This window comes from Lactuca virosa, chromosome 3, assembly GCF_052849685.1.
Source record: "Lactuca virosa cultivar CGN04683 chromosome 3, Lactuca_virosa_CGN04683_v6, whole genome shotgun sequence".
NCBI classification, from domain to species: Eukaryota; Viridiplantae; Streptophyta; class Magnoliopsida; order Asterales; family Asteraceae; genus Lactuca; species Lactuca virosa.
Window position 1 is genome coordinate 42,787,235 of NC_136428.1, and position 16,831 is coordinate 42,804,065.

A 16,831-nucleotide genomic window follows, 5' to 3' on the forward strand; every position below is an offset into this window, starting at 1 on the left:
TATTAATCAATTATTTTAAATAAATCATTTTAAATAAATTATTAATTAAGAGATCTATCAAAATTTTAAAATTATTATAACTTCAAATTTAACATATAATTAGAAAATATAAATTTGAATTTTGAAATGATGGTATAATATTAATGAGGAATTATATTAGAGTGACACTTGGAAAATAAGATTAAAACTATTCGTTTATTAGAATAGGGATATATATATATATATATATATATATATATATATATATATATATATATATATATATATATATATATATATATATATATATACTACTTTATAACCTGCGGGAACTACGAGTTATAAAATTAATTAAACTTTCATAATAAAAATTTATAATTATTAATCAATTATTTTAAATAAATCATTTTAAATAAATTATTAATTAAGAGATCTATCAAAATTTTAAAATTATTATAACTTCAAATTTAACATATAATTAGGAAATATAAATTTGAATTTTGAAATGATGGTATAATATTAATGAGGAATTATATTAGAGTGACACTTGGAAAATAAGATTAAAACTATTCGTTTATTAGAATAGGGATATATATATATATATATATATATATATATATATAATCTTTTTATAACATTAATATAATATAACAACCTAAACTCATAAAAAAAATATGTTACATATAATTTATGCAAGTTGGTTGGCTAACATATATTCCACATAAGAAACAAAATTCCACGTAAACATGAAGGGCGTATGAATACGACCCTTCCAATTCTCCATGCATTTATCTCGTCCCAAAAACCTTATATAAACGAGTCTGAGTCTCAGTCTGTATACACACCCACAACCACAATGATCTTCTCTACAGCTTCCACTTTCCTTCTCTTTTTCTTCTCTCTTTGTTTTCACATTGCCAATGCGGCCAATTTTAATATCCACAACAACTGTCCGTTCACCGTCTGGGCTGGTGCAACTCCCGGTGGTGGCCGGCAGCTAAATTTCGGTGAAACCTGGTCTTTAGATGTTGCACCTGGCACATCAACAGCTCGTATATGGCCCCGTACCAACTGCAACTTTGATGGGTCTGGTCGAGGCAGTTGTCAGACCGGTGACTGCAACGGCCTCCTCCAATGCCAAGCTTTTGGTAAAACGCCCAACACAGTGGCTGAATACGCTCTTAATCAGTACATGAATTATGATTACTTCGATGTTTCTGTTATCGATGGGTTCAACCTGCCAATGGAATTTAGCCCGACGTCCGGTGGGTGCACTAGCAGCAGCAAATGCATTGCCGATATCAATGGCCAGTGCCCTGACGTGTTAAGGACACCCGGTGGGTGCAACAACCCATGCACGGTGTTCAAGAACCAAAAATACTGTTGTTACACAGAGGATTGTGGGCCGACTGAATATTCAAGATTTTTTAAAGATCGGTGTCCTGATTTTTTAAGCTACAAGAATGACAGAACTGGCACATTTTCATGTCCTGGTGGAACCAATTATAGGGTTGTCTTTTGTCCTTGACGGGTTTCAGCTTCGAATTTAGGGTTCTTCACCTCCATGAAATAAATAAATGTATGAAACTATATGTAGTTCATATGTTTAGATGGTTTAAAATCCTTAACGTAATACATGTTTAGTGTTTTTTATATAATATGCAAAACGAGTGTTAGTTTCCTTTTGTGTCTTTGTACTGTTATTTAAATTTATGATATATGAATGTGATTTTATTTTGTTTCTACGGCTAGTTGTGAGACCCATATTTTATATGAGTTGATTAAAACAAAATGTTAAATACAAATGATTAAATGGAAAGTTTATTTGAATTTGAAATTTGAAATAAATAAAAAACATGCAAAAAATAAATTAAAATTATATGTTTAGTTGTGAGGCCCGTGTACTTAACATGTTAATTATAACAAAATGTTATATATGACGGTTTAAACTGTAAATTTTTAATTAAAATTAAAATTGAAGTTTGAAATTTAAAATTTGAAATTAATATAATCATTATGGTATGTTTAATTTATATAAACTAAGTTAATAATATATTGAAAATGAAAAATAAACAAATGACAAGTGAAAAATAAATATCTCAAAATTATGACAAAATGACATATAATATGACATGTGACAAAATCTATGGAGTATTATTATCTACCGAATATATGTATCCATAATGGTAAATTGTAGTACATAAAGCAAATCGCATTAGCCTTCCTCTATGCAATAATTAACATGCGTTTTTGGATATTATAACTATACGTAGAAGGCACAACTAAAAAGATTGAACATGACATAGAAGAAGATGACAGGTCAAGTACTCGTATAAAGCAGCACGAAGCAATCAAATGAAAAGATAAAATTAAGATAAAGTAAATTATATTTTAGAAACCCCGAAAAAAAATCTCAGAATCTAAGATTAATGATGTTCTTACCAAATAAAGTAGGAGAGAGTTATTTAATAATTTCGAACAAGCTGAGTAATTAATGTGGAAGAATATCGACAAAAGAAAATATATTAATGAAAAGATAAAAAAAACCAAACAATACAGAAACATATATTCTTGGGTTATATTATATCTTCCCCATTCCCCACCTCCGACGACTCCATTTGGGTCTTCTCCTAGACTCCAAGAATAGACCCAGACTCCCGACTACCAAACAAGATGAATAATTGAACAATAAGTTAATAAATAAGCCCATGTTAAATTTCCACCAAATATAAATGCCTTGTTTCTTGACGTTGCAGATTTTCTGGAACAATAAGACAATAAATAAGCCCACGTTATGTTTTCACAAACAATATTTCACAAAATTAATACGGCAAATTGTACAAAAATATTATATTTTTTCGATTTTGATACTTTTTTATTTGTAGTTTTAAATTTGATACTGTATTTTTAAATTTTTTTTTGGTTTTGACACTATATATTCTAATTTATTTCAATATCGACTGTTTAAGAGATTTTTCGGTAACCCTATACCTCATCCGCCTCGAATGTGTATTCTTTTTGATGATATAGGGCGTGTTCGGCAAAACTAGCTGATAGATGATAACTTGTAGCGGGTAGCTTGTAGTTTGTAGCGTTTAGTTAAACGCTATATGAAGTAGCTTTTGGATTTGGAGCGTTTTGTTTAAACTAAACGTTAGAAGCTTGTAGTACCAAACAAAACTTTCTGTTCAAAACAGAGCGTTTTGTCAAACGCTAGAAGCTATAAGCTTTCAAACGCTTCTAAAAACCTTGTGACGAACACGCCCATAGTCTCTCTTCATATTGGGAATGAACTCAATGGCATTACCAATGGGCAAAATATAATAGATTTATAATTTTTGAATGAACTTATTTTTCTTGATGTCGCAATATGTTAGTAAGGATCTAGCCACTAGTTAAATTCCTGCAAACAATAATTCACAAAAATCATAGGGCAAATTGTACAGAAAGAACATTATGTTTTCATTTTATTTTTCCGAGTTTGAGATTCTTTATTTTTATTTTCGTTCGAAGGTTAGAATACAAAGTACTTAACTCCAAATATTAATAGGAAAATTGAGTAATCTAACCACTTTTTATTGGCTCTTTTAAAAACATAACTGGAAAAAATTGAAAATGACCACTCGGTCCGGAATGACTCATTCTGGACCAGCATGTTGAAATGGGTAAATGGGTATAGTGATCTGAACCGATAATTTGGTACCCCCCCCCCCATTTGCTATAAATACCATTTTGAACCCATTTCAGAGTTCATTTCGAAATGATCTTCTTTCTAGACAACATTTCAGACACAAACCAGATCAATCAATGTCTTCTTCTAGCAATGAAAAGATTCATTTTTTGTGGATATATTTCCATTATTTTTATAATTATATGTTTTGATTATTTTATATTATTATTTTTATAATCGATGATGTGGAAGGAGTTGTGTGTTTGAGCAAGTGTGTCTATCTGATAGTTTAACCACTTGAAATGTAACAGTATCTTTGTCCTTTGTAACTTGTAACCGCCAATTTACAATCTTCCACAAAGCAAACAGCTTCAAACCTATCATTTGTAGATATTTTGACTCTGATTTGGATACCCTTAGTAACACATTTGAATCCTAAATTAAGCTTAAGTTCATGTTTGCTTTTAAAGAGTTTATACTTCTTGACATAAGAAAAATAATTGTGGGCTGTGGCACCTTTACATTTTCGTTGAGCTAATCCGGGCAATAGTAAAGGTTCAGACATCCCCCAATGAGTGGTTTGTGTTTCTTCAGAATCGCAAAATACTAAGGAAACTTTCGTGTTGGAGTTTTCGGGGTTTTAGGGGCTCAGTTTCCTACACTTCAACTTCAATTTCATCTCCATCAGTTTAGTGAAACTCTTAAAATGTTCAACCGACTCTTTATGTGGACTTATATTACCATCATCAACCAACAACATTAGTTTTTCCTCATCATTTTGCAGATTCATCAACATCAAATGTTGGAGAACCATCATCAACAACCTTACCTTTATACCTAAAATCACCACCATCTATAGGGTCATTATAAGGAGGAACATGATTGATTATCATAGGCAATAAATTACAAATTTGATTACTTCCAGGACCAGAAGACTCATTCCACCCAAAAGATTTTCTCTAGGAAATCGTTGAATACCACTTTCCATAACATTATTAACGACAAAAAATTATATTGTGTTAAGAGGCATACTACTAACAAAACTAAGAAAATATTTGAGATCACTATCGTCAAGTATATGCATAACTATATTTGAACCAAGACATTGAAAAGATAGACATGTTTGATTAGTGTGTAACCTAGACTTGGAAGCAACCAACAGAATTAAACCAACGAAGTTGATATCATTGGTTATATCTACACCAAAGCATGTGTAGTCTAGAGCAATATACTGCATGGATCGCTCGATATGCTACTACTGCTCTCCACTACAAACCAACACTCGAAAACAACCTATATACATACCCATTCTTTTGGAATACGAAAACTATCAAAGAGAATTGGGCAACAAAGACAAAAATATATTGCGTGTGGCTTGTGGATGAACAAAGAACACACAAATACCCATATTTTACCTCTCTAAAACAGAAGTTTGGAATGGCCGTGCATTCTAGAGGATAGTCTGGAATAAACTTTATTAATCGACTTACTCTTATCCATCAAAATTTTCTACCATGGTGATGATTAATTAAACATCTTATATTTCATTACCTAATTCATATTCACTCTTCAATCTAAGAGGTTGTTTGGTTCTTCTGCTTCTAGTTTTAGCTTTATTTAATCCATGTCAATTCAAATATTAATAAACACATGATATGCTATAAAATGTTATGCACTTTACATTAAGCGTTGTACCTAGGTGTAGAGGTTATAAAAATACACAATAAAATTTAACATCTAAGTCACAGAATTTGCGTGTTCTCGTCAAAAGACACATGAGTTCTTTTTACCAATCAAAATCATTCCTTTTCTGTTTATCATATGATATGTGAAGTAAAGTCATCAATAATTGATGAAGGATATTGTTAGTCTATTGTTTTGTAGTTGATATAAAGAGTAACCAAAGATATGATAATGAAAATTTGGACCTTGTTCTTATTGTGAAACTTGTTTGCTAATTGTATGGGAAAAAGGGTCATCTAAAATAGATATACTTTTAGTGATTTTCAGAATGTTGTAAAAGACATACTTGGGTAGGGGACGTTCTGGCAAGTTGCTAATGTTGGGTCGCTGAGCTGGATCGTTTTGTTGCAGTGAAGATTATAAAAATCAACCTCATAGATGATTACTACCAGTAGGCATTAGTTGAAGTTTCCATACTCACAACTGTAAATATTCTTATCGATAGGGTTTGAACTTTGGAACTTTTGAATTAGGATGTAAATTTTCTTGTACTCTTTAGTTAAATAAAAATTTTGACACTGAGGATAAGCATCACATTGTTCATATTTATGATTACATTGTACACCGACGACATCTTTGCATTGCTTTTGAACTACTTGATTTGAATATGTAAGTTCTTATGTCGTACACATGATCATCTTCTATGGGATATTCATTAATTAATCCGAACTTTTGTATTGTGGTTGTTTTACATCAGGTATAACCTTATTAAGCTAAATCACTTCCGGGGATTATCATTGAGCATTGTGCAACTACTTTAAAAGCAGGTTAAAAATTATTTTGGATACTTTTAGTTTAATAATTCTCTTCCATCTGTTCCTCATTAAATAATTGATCATTTTTGTACTAGATTTTATATAGTTTAGTTCTAATGAAAAATGTTGCTATTATCCATTGTGGTTTAAAACCTGAGAATATCCTCTTATGCACTAGGCGAGTTGTTCCTCATTTAATAATATGGATTGAATTCATTTTCTCCCGCTATTGCTGTTCCCCGCCGATCGCACAAAAAAATCGACTTCCTTTTATATTTCCTTCTTGATTAATGTTTATTGTTTAATCAAAATAATTGACTTTGGATTAACATGCATGGAAGATCACACTGTTTAGACTCCTATATCGTGGTTTTTATAAAGTTGCTAGTTTACATATTTTAAAGGATGATGAACACTATTCTGAATACCTACTTTTTTAAAGAGTCTATACTACCGATCGCTTGAAGTTCTTCTAGGATATCACTATATTGTTGCCATCGATATGTGGCCATTTGGATGCATAGTTGAACTATTTCTTGGCTTCCACTTTTTTCAGGAGCATTGGAATTTGATCCTCTAAGGCGAATGATAAAAATACTCGGGTATGCTCATGCTTTGTTTTGTTATTCAAGTGCATATGTTACAAAGTTTTATTTATCTATTATTATGATTAAGAATATTCATGTTTTATTTTATTATGCACATTGCTCTAGGTGATAGAAGCAGTTATGAAAAGTTCATCTGCAATCAAGTTTTGTGTTTCCTAACGAGTATGTATTTAGTGTGATAGTTTTGTGTTGGATTGTTAATAGCACAACATTTAGACTTATTAAATTTTGAAGACATTGTGTTTTAAATATTATGAATTTGTTATTAGACAAGTTAAATTTTAATTTAAGTAATGATATTGTATTTTTCCATTTATTATTTTAATTTTAATTTTATTGTTTTATATTTCATTTAAATTAAAAAATCGAACCTAAATTTTTAAAATATTTTTTCGAGAAATCTTCATAAATGGCCCCTGTGATTTTCTAGAATATCCAGTTTAGTCCCTAACCTTTTTCGTTCTCTTGGAACGTCCTGCGGTTTCAATTTCTATCGTGGTTGATCCTTAGCCATATAAAATGACTTATTTACTTTTTTTTTTCTTTTTCCATTTTCTTTTTATGTCAAGTTTAGTCCCTCTCTCTTACAATGCTCATCTTCAAGATACCACCACCACCGATTAATGCCGCCACCACTAGACCTCCGTCGTTACTAGAGCACCGATGTCATTGGAGCACTGTCGAAAATTACAACCATCTCCAGATTTTATAACCACCTTCTAAGATCATATCCACCACTAAAACCTTCATCACCATTAACCTTACACATCACCCTTATAACTCCATTCCAACCACCACCAACACCATCTTCATCACCCTTCTTCACCTTCTCTAGAGGCAACTTCAACCTACCACATAAACAACTAAACACCACCCTTATTCTTCCCTTCAACCACCTTCCCTCTACTCTCCTTACTAAATAACCATTGACAACCCTTATCCCTTCATTCCATCACCATTACAACTTCAAATCACCACCAGAAAACACCTTTTTTATCCACAAACCACCATAACAAGATTTATCACCATTAACCACCATCATTTTCAAAAAACCCTCACATCTACACCACCCTCCATTCTTGACCCTACCGCCAACCCTATTTATCAACTTCTCCACCCTTGAGCCCTAATTTGTTGATCATCTTCGTTGTAATGACCCGAAAATCATAAGGTAAAAATTTCATTTTTAATTCAACCATAAACACCATTTATCCTTTTCAATCATTCAAAAGTATATTAGAGTAAAAATAGTTATCAGAGTACAATCCCAAAATCATAAAGTTGCGGAAACACGGGTGGATGCGTTGCGATCACGCCAGGCCCTTCTTTTTGGAACCGAAAAATACCTAAAACCATACACATAAACTGTAAGCGCAAAACTTAGTGAGTTCCCTATAATACCACATACTATACATACAATGGGGCTTTCCCGACAACCATCGGGCCCCGCCCAGAACATATATGTCAGTAACATGCTATGGGCCCTGCCCAACACACTTATTAGGCCCCGCCCGATATATATACAAACACATACAATACATGAAAGAGTCACAAAGACATCTAGCATGCAAATAACAATAATCCATGGGTCGACATTGGTGCCTTCGACCCGCTAAACACATCGATGAGACTCACCTCTCAATTTGAAAGATCGCTGAATAGGACACCGCTCCGAATAGTAGCTCTACCGGTTACATGTTCATTGGAACATAACCAAACTTAACTTATAATCCATATACCCAAAATACCCCTACGTCAAACCCCTGGTCAAAGTCAAAGTCACAGTCAAAGTCAATCGGGTCAACTCGGTGAGTACGATGGGCGTACACAACAGGTACACGGGGCGTACTACGCGTTTGACCAGAGTTGAGGGGATGACCACGTACGCATAGCGTACCCTTTGGTACGCTCGGCGTACGCGACTGCCACCCATTCTTCCCATTAAGAGCTTAATCCTTAAGCTCCTTCATCTAAAATCCAAATCTAGCCCTCAAATGATGTTCTTAATCATAAAGTTTCAAACTTTATGATCTTGCATGGATAATAAGTGCTCAATACCAAAAATCCTAGCTTCTTAACTCTTTAATACATCCTAGCTCATACATGGAAGGAAACTAAGGTCCAAGATTACATTTTTATGGTTCCTAATAACTCCATAATGGATAAAGTTTCCATTTTTATCCATTAGAATGGTCCAAACAACCAAGATCTAGTATTTATGTCTCAAAGGGGCCAAAAGTGCATCTTTTTCAACTTAATTCATTAACTTCAAGTCTCCAACCTTTAGATCTGAATCAATATGATGTTTAGATGGATAAAGTTTCCAGTTTTATCCATAACAAGGTCACAAACTTTCAAGATCTAAAATTTATGAACTAAAGTGACCAAAAGTTCATAACACCCAAAACTAGCTAGATCTAACAAATGTATCATCAAGATTCAAGCTTTATACCTCTAGAAGAAAGATCAAGGTGAACACAGTCTGGATCTACAAGCTCCAATGTAACCAACACTTCTCCAATGAGCTCCTTCTTCTCCAAGATGCACCAAGAACACTCCAAAGCACTTTAAAGCACCTTCTTTTTTCTCAAAGGCTCAAACTAGGGTTAGGGTTTCAAGGGAGGGTGTTGGAGAGGTGGAGGCTGAGAATAGAATTGGTTTGGGGAAGTTAAGGAGCTTAAATAGGGCTCAAACCATGAAAATAGGGTTTGGGCACTGATTGCAAACGCCCATCGTAATCCTGGTATGCCCAGCGTACTCAGGGATACCCTAGTACGCCCAACGTACTTCCCCATATGCCCAGCGTACGCGGCTTAACCCAAAATGGTCCTAACTTCAAACGGTCATAACTTCTTCGTTTCAACTCCGATTTCGACGATCTTTATATCAAATGAAAGGTATTGAGGAGATCTACAACCCTATACAATTAATTTTAACTTAAAACACACCGAACTAAAATACTTAATTCATAAAAGAAGTCTGAAACACCATTTTTCCCATTATACCCTTGGGCTCTAAAGCACAAACCGAACTCTTGGATCACATAATCCATATTACCCACTTCCAAATGGGTATAAACCTCTCTTTACCCAAATCCTAAAGCCTTATGATACTTGATCTTTGGGTCAGGACCCCGAATCATTGAACGACTCGAAACAGGGTCTTACAACTCTCCCCCACTTAATTAGATTTCGTCCTTGAAATAAATACTTGTTACTCTCTAGGCGGTCAGACGATCCAGCCAATTCTTCTAGATCCATACTGAAAGTTGACCCCAACATACGATGACCTTCCAATAATCGAACCCATCCTTAGTAGACTCGCCTACTGACGACGGACGAATGCTTCCAATATGAAATCATATTATTTAATTAGTATTGATCAATAATTAATTTGGAATTAATTTAGTGATCAATAGTGACTAATTAAATATATGGGGATTGATTGTGTAAATCATTCATTCTTATAAAGTGGGCTTATGATCCATAGTTCTTTATGTTGGACTAAACCCATGTGGTGACTCATGGATACTCCATGGAGGTTAAAACCCATGGAGCCTAAGGAATGTGGAAATTTATGCACATTAGGGTTTGCATGGTGTAACGCTAGTTGTGCCACACTATATAAGAAGCCCCATTGGTTGGTGAAATGAGACACTAGTGTTCTTGGAGAGCCATAGAGTCGATGTCTTGTGTGCACCATACTCTCTCAAAAGTTATCCTTTGTCCTAGGTGTGTTGTGATTCCATTTGGGGCATTCACACTATTGGTGCTAAGTTCTTAAAGGCCAAATCCAAGAAGATCTACAAGCTACAACAAAAGGTATGTCATATAACTAGAATCTTGTAGTATAGATACTCCATTGTATGCTAGTTAGGATGATGCTTTGGAATATTGAATGTATGCATGTATAATAGATAAAACATAGATCCAAAGCATCTAGGGTTGCATGTACACCATAGGAGTGCTAGAATGCTCAAAACCCTTCAGTGGTATCAGAGCATAGGGTTGTTTTCAATTATACTTGATGCTACTTGTTGTTTAAGCTTGAAAAATCGATTTTCTGCTGTTCTGGACAGTGGACTCGCCGAGTCCCAACACAATTCTGACCAACTCGCCGAGTTTGTTATTGCACTCGACGAGTTGATGCTCCAGAATGCAGATTTTCAAGGTTTTTGGCTAGAAGTGGACTAGGATCATTACCCTAAGCTATTTTTGAACTTATAAACCTGTCTTTGATATGGTAATGATCATGCTTATCCAATTTATAAGATAATTGTCAAAGTTTCATGTTTTGTATTAGTTTATATGATTATGCTAATTACATGAAATTTGTTTGATATGAATTATCTTGTTCATATGAGTTTAATCTAGATCATGGACATTATTTGAAATTCTTGTTAGTTTATTTGATGATATTTATGGCCTTTAATGTACTCCATAACTTGTCCTCAAGTTATGGAAAATGAAAAGTTTTTCTTTTTAAAAAGATCATTATTCTTATAGGGTATGAACTTGAAGAGTCCTTTTCCATAAATGTTTTTATGAACTCCATAACTTCTCCTTAAGTTATGGATTTTCAAGAGTTTTTTCATTAAAGCCTATATTAAACTCATATGTTATGGATTCCAAAAGTTTTTGAAAAGTTCAAAACTTGCCCTCAAGTTTTGGAATTTGTAAATGTAGAGTCTTATTCTGACACATTTAGTTCCAAACCCTAGAATTTTAAAGTTTAAAAATTCTACCCTATACTCTTATAATATTATAGGTTTAATATTTATATATATGTATAAGAGTAAAGTCAGTCTTACCGTTAGTAGGCCTCATTCACGAAGCCGGTCTATAAGGGGGGTATAAGGTTACTGCCTATAAAATGGCAGTTTAATGGGTGTCCACTCTCACCCACCGCTTCCTTGACTAGTGGAGGGTCGTTAGCCGAACGGGTAGGATAGGACATTAGTTCTCCCTCGTTAAAAGTATAATGAAAAAAATATAAAGTAACTAAACTTTTATTAAATTCCTAATCTTAGTTACTTTAGGAAAATGTGAAAATGGTGCTAATCCATGAAATTACACTTTGCACCTTGTTAAGTCGTTAGTGGGGCGTGTGTGGTTAACCGACAAACTAATCTGGGACTGACAGTGCCTGGGAAAGGGTAGATTGATGTTAATCATAGATCAATGAAGCGTGTGTGGTTAACCGGCACATTGATTAGGTGGTTGTAACATTGGGTGTACCAAGCTAATTTGCATGGTTATTCACACCTTGTTTGTAATCCTCGGCATCCTAGTCACAAACTTGAAGGGCACAATCAAGATTTAAACATGCCATTGAATAGTTCAATGAATCTTCAAGGATCTAGGAATTTCAGTCCATTTAAAACCTAATGTTCAATTTCGTTTTTCATGGTGGAAATTGGTATATCGTCATTTACCTACCTTCAAATATTTTGTGATTTGGATTATGGCATCCCTCTTCCAGATTGTAAAATATTGTGTTGGGTCCTAGCCTTAATATTTCATTTGGGTGTTATATTAAGGACTTAAATCAACTAAACTTGAATTTCTCCCGTATAGATGTCTAGTTCAGACAACTATGGTCTTCCCAAATCTTTTGGAATTAGCTTTCCTCATGAATATGATATTCCACAAGACAATCAAGGTGAAAGATTGATCCCTTCTTTGTGCTGTAATGGAACTTCACTTCCTCCACCTCCTACAATAATTCTCCCTAACCCATAAGTTCAAGGTCACTCAAAGCCTTATTGGCAGGAAGGAAAGTCTGTATGTGCTCACATCTTGGAGATGAAATTACATATTGACAAGCTGAGAGAGTTAGGTGTCGAAGTCTCGAGGAAGTTGGCTGTTCACTGGGTTCTTCAATCACTTCCTAAGTCATATGGCGGGTTCTTTAAGGACTACTATATGACAGACCACGACATGACCCTTATCGATCATACCTATTTGCGTGTTGCAGCTGAATCAACAATGATTTGGAGCACTGGAAATGCAAATTTGGTTGGAAGATCTACTTCCCAAACTTCCATGGACATTGAAAATGGTAAACATTGGAAGTCCAAAAAAGATTTCTCCTTCCAAGGGAAAGGGAAAGGCTAAGTCTGTGATTGTCCCGTGTACCATTCCCAAAGAATCCATATGTTTCTATCACCAAGAGAAGGGGAATTGGTTGCGAAGCTGTCGTATCTACCTGAAAGACCACAAGGATGGTAAAGTCAGAGTGTATGACTCTACTTCAGGTAAAGACTATTGTTTAACTCTATTAAGTTCCTATTTGGAGATTCTTAAAACATGATGTGACTAGGTCGTGTTTTGATGTTTCGTAGAATCGAAGAAATGAAAGGGAACTTAAAGGAAGAGTAAGCTGATTCTAATCGTGAATAGATGGATTTCGATCGCATGGTTCGATGATCAGAATTTTGAGCTACTACTTAAGAGTTATGATAGATTGCTTAGGAATACATAACAACATAGTTTTCATTTGTATTTGCATTGTAAGGAAAGGTTTTTCCACAATTTTATAAAAATAAAAGAATTTTTTTTTGAAATTTATTTATTTTTCCTTACAATGGCATTTGTGAAAATTGTTGTTTATATGTTTCCATTGATAGCAATATGTAGTTTGATTCTTTCGTTTGTGGTAGTGTCAAGATTTACCAAATAAGGAAAGATTCTCATCACTTAAGTTTCAGTTGGATAGAAACTTGGAATCATGCAACTTGTATTGTATGATGAATGAGAATTTTCGTCTTTGGGAAATTAAGACTAATTGCTTGTTCACATGTATCTGTGAGTCAAGTGAAGGACTAGGGGATCAGATGCACTTGGTTGTGTGCTGGTCAGGTCCACTACAAAGAACGATAAGGCTATTCATCATGATTTACTAAAGTTTAGTAAATATGGTTATGCTTACAAGTTTAAGTTCAATGTATGGCAGAACGAATGAGAGGAATCAAATAAGGCAGAAAGATAAAAGTTTCTCTAATCTGAAAAGATATGAGAGTACTTGAGTATCGTGTTTTATGATCATCTTAATGATTATGAAAACCATGTCACAATTGATCCTCTAAGCACATCTTAGTGCATTTGTATGGCTAAGAAGAGGAATCGTGAATTGTTGGAATGGTTAAATCAAAAAGGTGAATCATACTTCGTTCCAAAAACAAGTCTTAGAGTCATACTCCAAGATTGTAACCTTGAGTGACATAATCATAATAAGGTTTAAAACACTCATAAAATGTAGAGTAAAACATTTTTTGCTCTTGTACATTTGAAATTGGTAAGGTGTGATGTCTTGATAAGGGCAAAGACCAACTAAGACCAATTGTGTGAAGTGTTTATCTTGGTAAGAATCCACACTAACTCTTGAATATTTGTTTGTCAAGGGATGATCCTTGAAAAGAGAATCTTATATGTCAAGAGGTTAGTGGGAGTATTAATGATCTTGACAAGTTTCAAGAACTAATCAAGAATAAAAACCTATTGTTTATCACTAGCACACGACTTGAGGTTTGTAACCTATCGTGTTGACATATTCTTATTTCTGTGCTGATTCCAGTATAAGTTGACTATTCATGTGAGTTCTATGAGTTCTCAATTGTTTGCATAAACAACTTGGAAGACATGGTAGGCCCTTGGGTTACCAGGTGGCAAGAAATCAAGATTGAACAAGTTCAGTCCATATGAGTTTGGATTTGTCACTAACCTTGTCTTTTGATTATGGTTTGACAAATTCACATGGATAGGAACACATACACCATAAAATCTAAGTGTCATAAGGTTTCTCTCCGATTCATGAAAATGATGGTGAGGAAACGCTTTCACTAAGTAGATTTTAAGGAGATAGCAATTGTGATATTTGCATTCTCAAATTTGATTATGATTACGACATCCCTTTTCATAATTCGAATTGTGAGAAATGGCAAAAGGTCAAAACATTGGAGACTTATTGCTGTAAGTTCTTAAATTTTTTAGACACACATGTGAGCTATCTAAGGAAATGTGTATGCATTTGAGAAGCCTAGATTAAGTCTTATCAAAGCATCTCGTATCAGAAATGTGAACTTTGGTAATGAAAGTCAATAAGTATTGATTTCTAGAAGTCCAGCTGATTTCTGGGTAAATGTCAAAGCTAGTGGGTGCATAAATGTTATGCTAGTTAAAGTAATGATTATTATGCTAGTGGGAGCATAATCAATTATGATGAATGTTGCAAGTTAGCAATGTTAATTATAGAAAAACAAAAGTTTCAATTCGCAAGTTGCAGGGTTTGAAAAGTTGTTTTGCTATAATTAAGGGAGATGATATTATACTTCATTTCAAATCTAAAAGCTTAGATTGAGATTTTAATCAGATTTAGTCAAATACATATATGAATGCTATATTGGATTGGTTCAACATAAGGAAATTCTATATATGGATGTGTTAATTGCGTTCTCAAAATTTGACTATGATTACGACATCCCTTTTTATAACTCAAATTGTGAGAACATGGCAAATAAAAACATTATAGCAAAAGACTAGTCAAGTATCATGTCTTTATGTGAGACATCATGAATCGTGTCCAATATGCTTCAGGTATAGGATCGATTACATGTGCTATAATACTCATCCGTTCTAAATTTTCCAAATGCCTAGGGCATTAAGAGGGAAAAAGGACCAGAACCGGATATGACTAAATTGGTTAAACGACAGTTAAAGGACAATCTAAGGTTCGTCAATGATTGGTCGCTTAAAGACATTTGGAAGTATAGTAATGGATGGATTATATCGACATTATTATAAATAGAAAGTATTCTATTAATAATGAGTTGTCATATGGCAAATATGGAATGTTTCCATATTGGGTGTTGGATATTAAGAATCTGTGGTTAGAAACTTTTATGCAAGAAGGATGTTCAAAGGAATGTACTTTGAATTTGAGACTTCGCTTGCATGGAATTGTCTTGTAACGATCTCCAAAGGAATACTTTGTAATATCATTGGTCAAGTCTCCGTGACTTTTGGTACCTAGATGTTACAAAGGAATCATTGCATGATAGTTTAGAATCTAACACATTCTAGCAGTGACAAGAATTTGGAGTTCTTACACTGGTGATAAAGATTTGGAATTGTGAAATGAGTTTCATTGAAGATGTGTTCAATTGATCTATTTCACAAAGCAAGGACCATAGACAAACATAGTGTGCATGCTTGGAGCATGGCATAGCTATTGTTTAGACAAACATAGTGTGCATGCTTGGATCATGGCATGACTATTGTTTTAATTCAAGTATTAATGTAATACCTTGTTTTCTAATTAATTATCTCTAATTAGGGGTTTAAGAAATAAGTTAAATAGCTTTATAATTTGAATCATATTTCTAGTTGTGATAAGTGAATTAAACGAATAGAAGGCATTATATTGATTTAAAGAGATGAATTAATAATTAATAATTAAAATAAAATGGCACGATTAATCATCGTGATTAATTGAATGACTTAATTGAGATAATAAAATATATGAAGGAATTTTAATTAAAAAAGGGATAAATAATAATAATAATAATAATAATAATAATAATAATAATAATAATACTAATAATAATAATAATAATAATAATAATAATAATAATTGAGAATATAAGTCCAGGGGCTAAAGTGTAACTTTGAAAACATCTATTTCATTAAGAAATTTGGATCTAGGGTAGATTGTGGCAGTGACACTAACTCTAGGGACTATTTGTGTGCTTTTCCGAAAATATGTCTCCTTGCTCCCTAATCAGAAGCAGCGTGCACATGAGGATCTTCACCTCCCGTTTCTTGTCTTAGCATAAAAAACCCTAGCGAGAACATTGTGTGTTTATGTGTGTGTTCGAGTGTGCGGCCACAAAGAAAATATAGGAGAAAGGCCAAACTGAGAGAGGGAAAAAGAGAGGCTGCCAAGGTCACCGGCCAGAGCTGCCATCAGCGGAGTTCTCGTAGCTCCGCCAGTTGACGCCGGAGAAAGAGGAGAGCAAGGAGTGAGGTATTTGTTCATTGATTCAGCCTTGAAGTGATTTAATAGTTTCTTCTTGCTTG

At 33.8% G+C, this 16,831-nt stretch overlaps 1 pseudogene; it reads left to right on the plus strand.

Annotated features, from left to right (window-relative positions):
* Positions 1-802: 802 nt before the first annotated feature.
* On the plus strand, positions 803-1,660 carry LOC145165554 (thaumatin-like protein pseudogene; annotated as a pseudogene).
* The last annotated feature ends 15,171 nt before the right edge of the window (positions 1,661-16,831 follow it).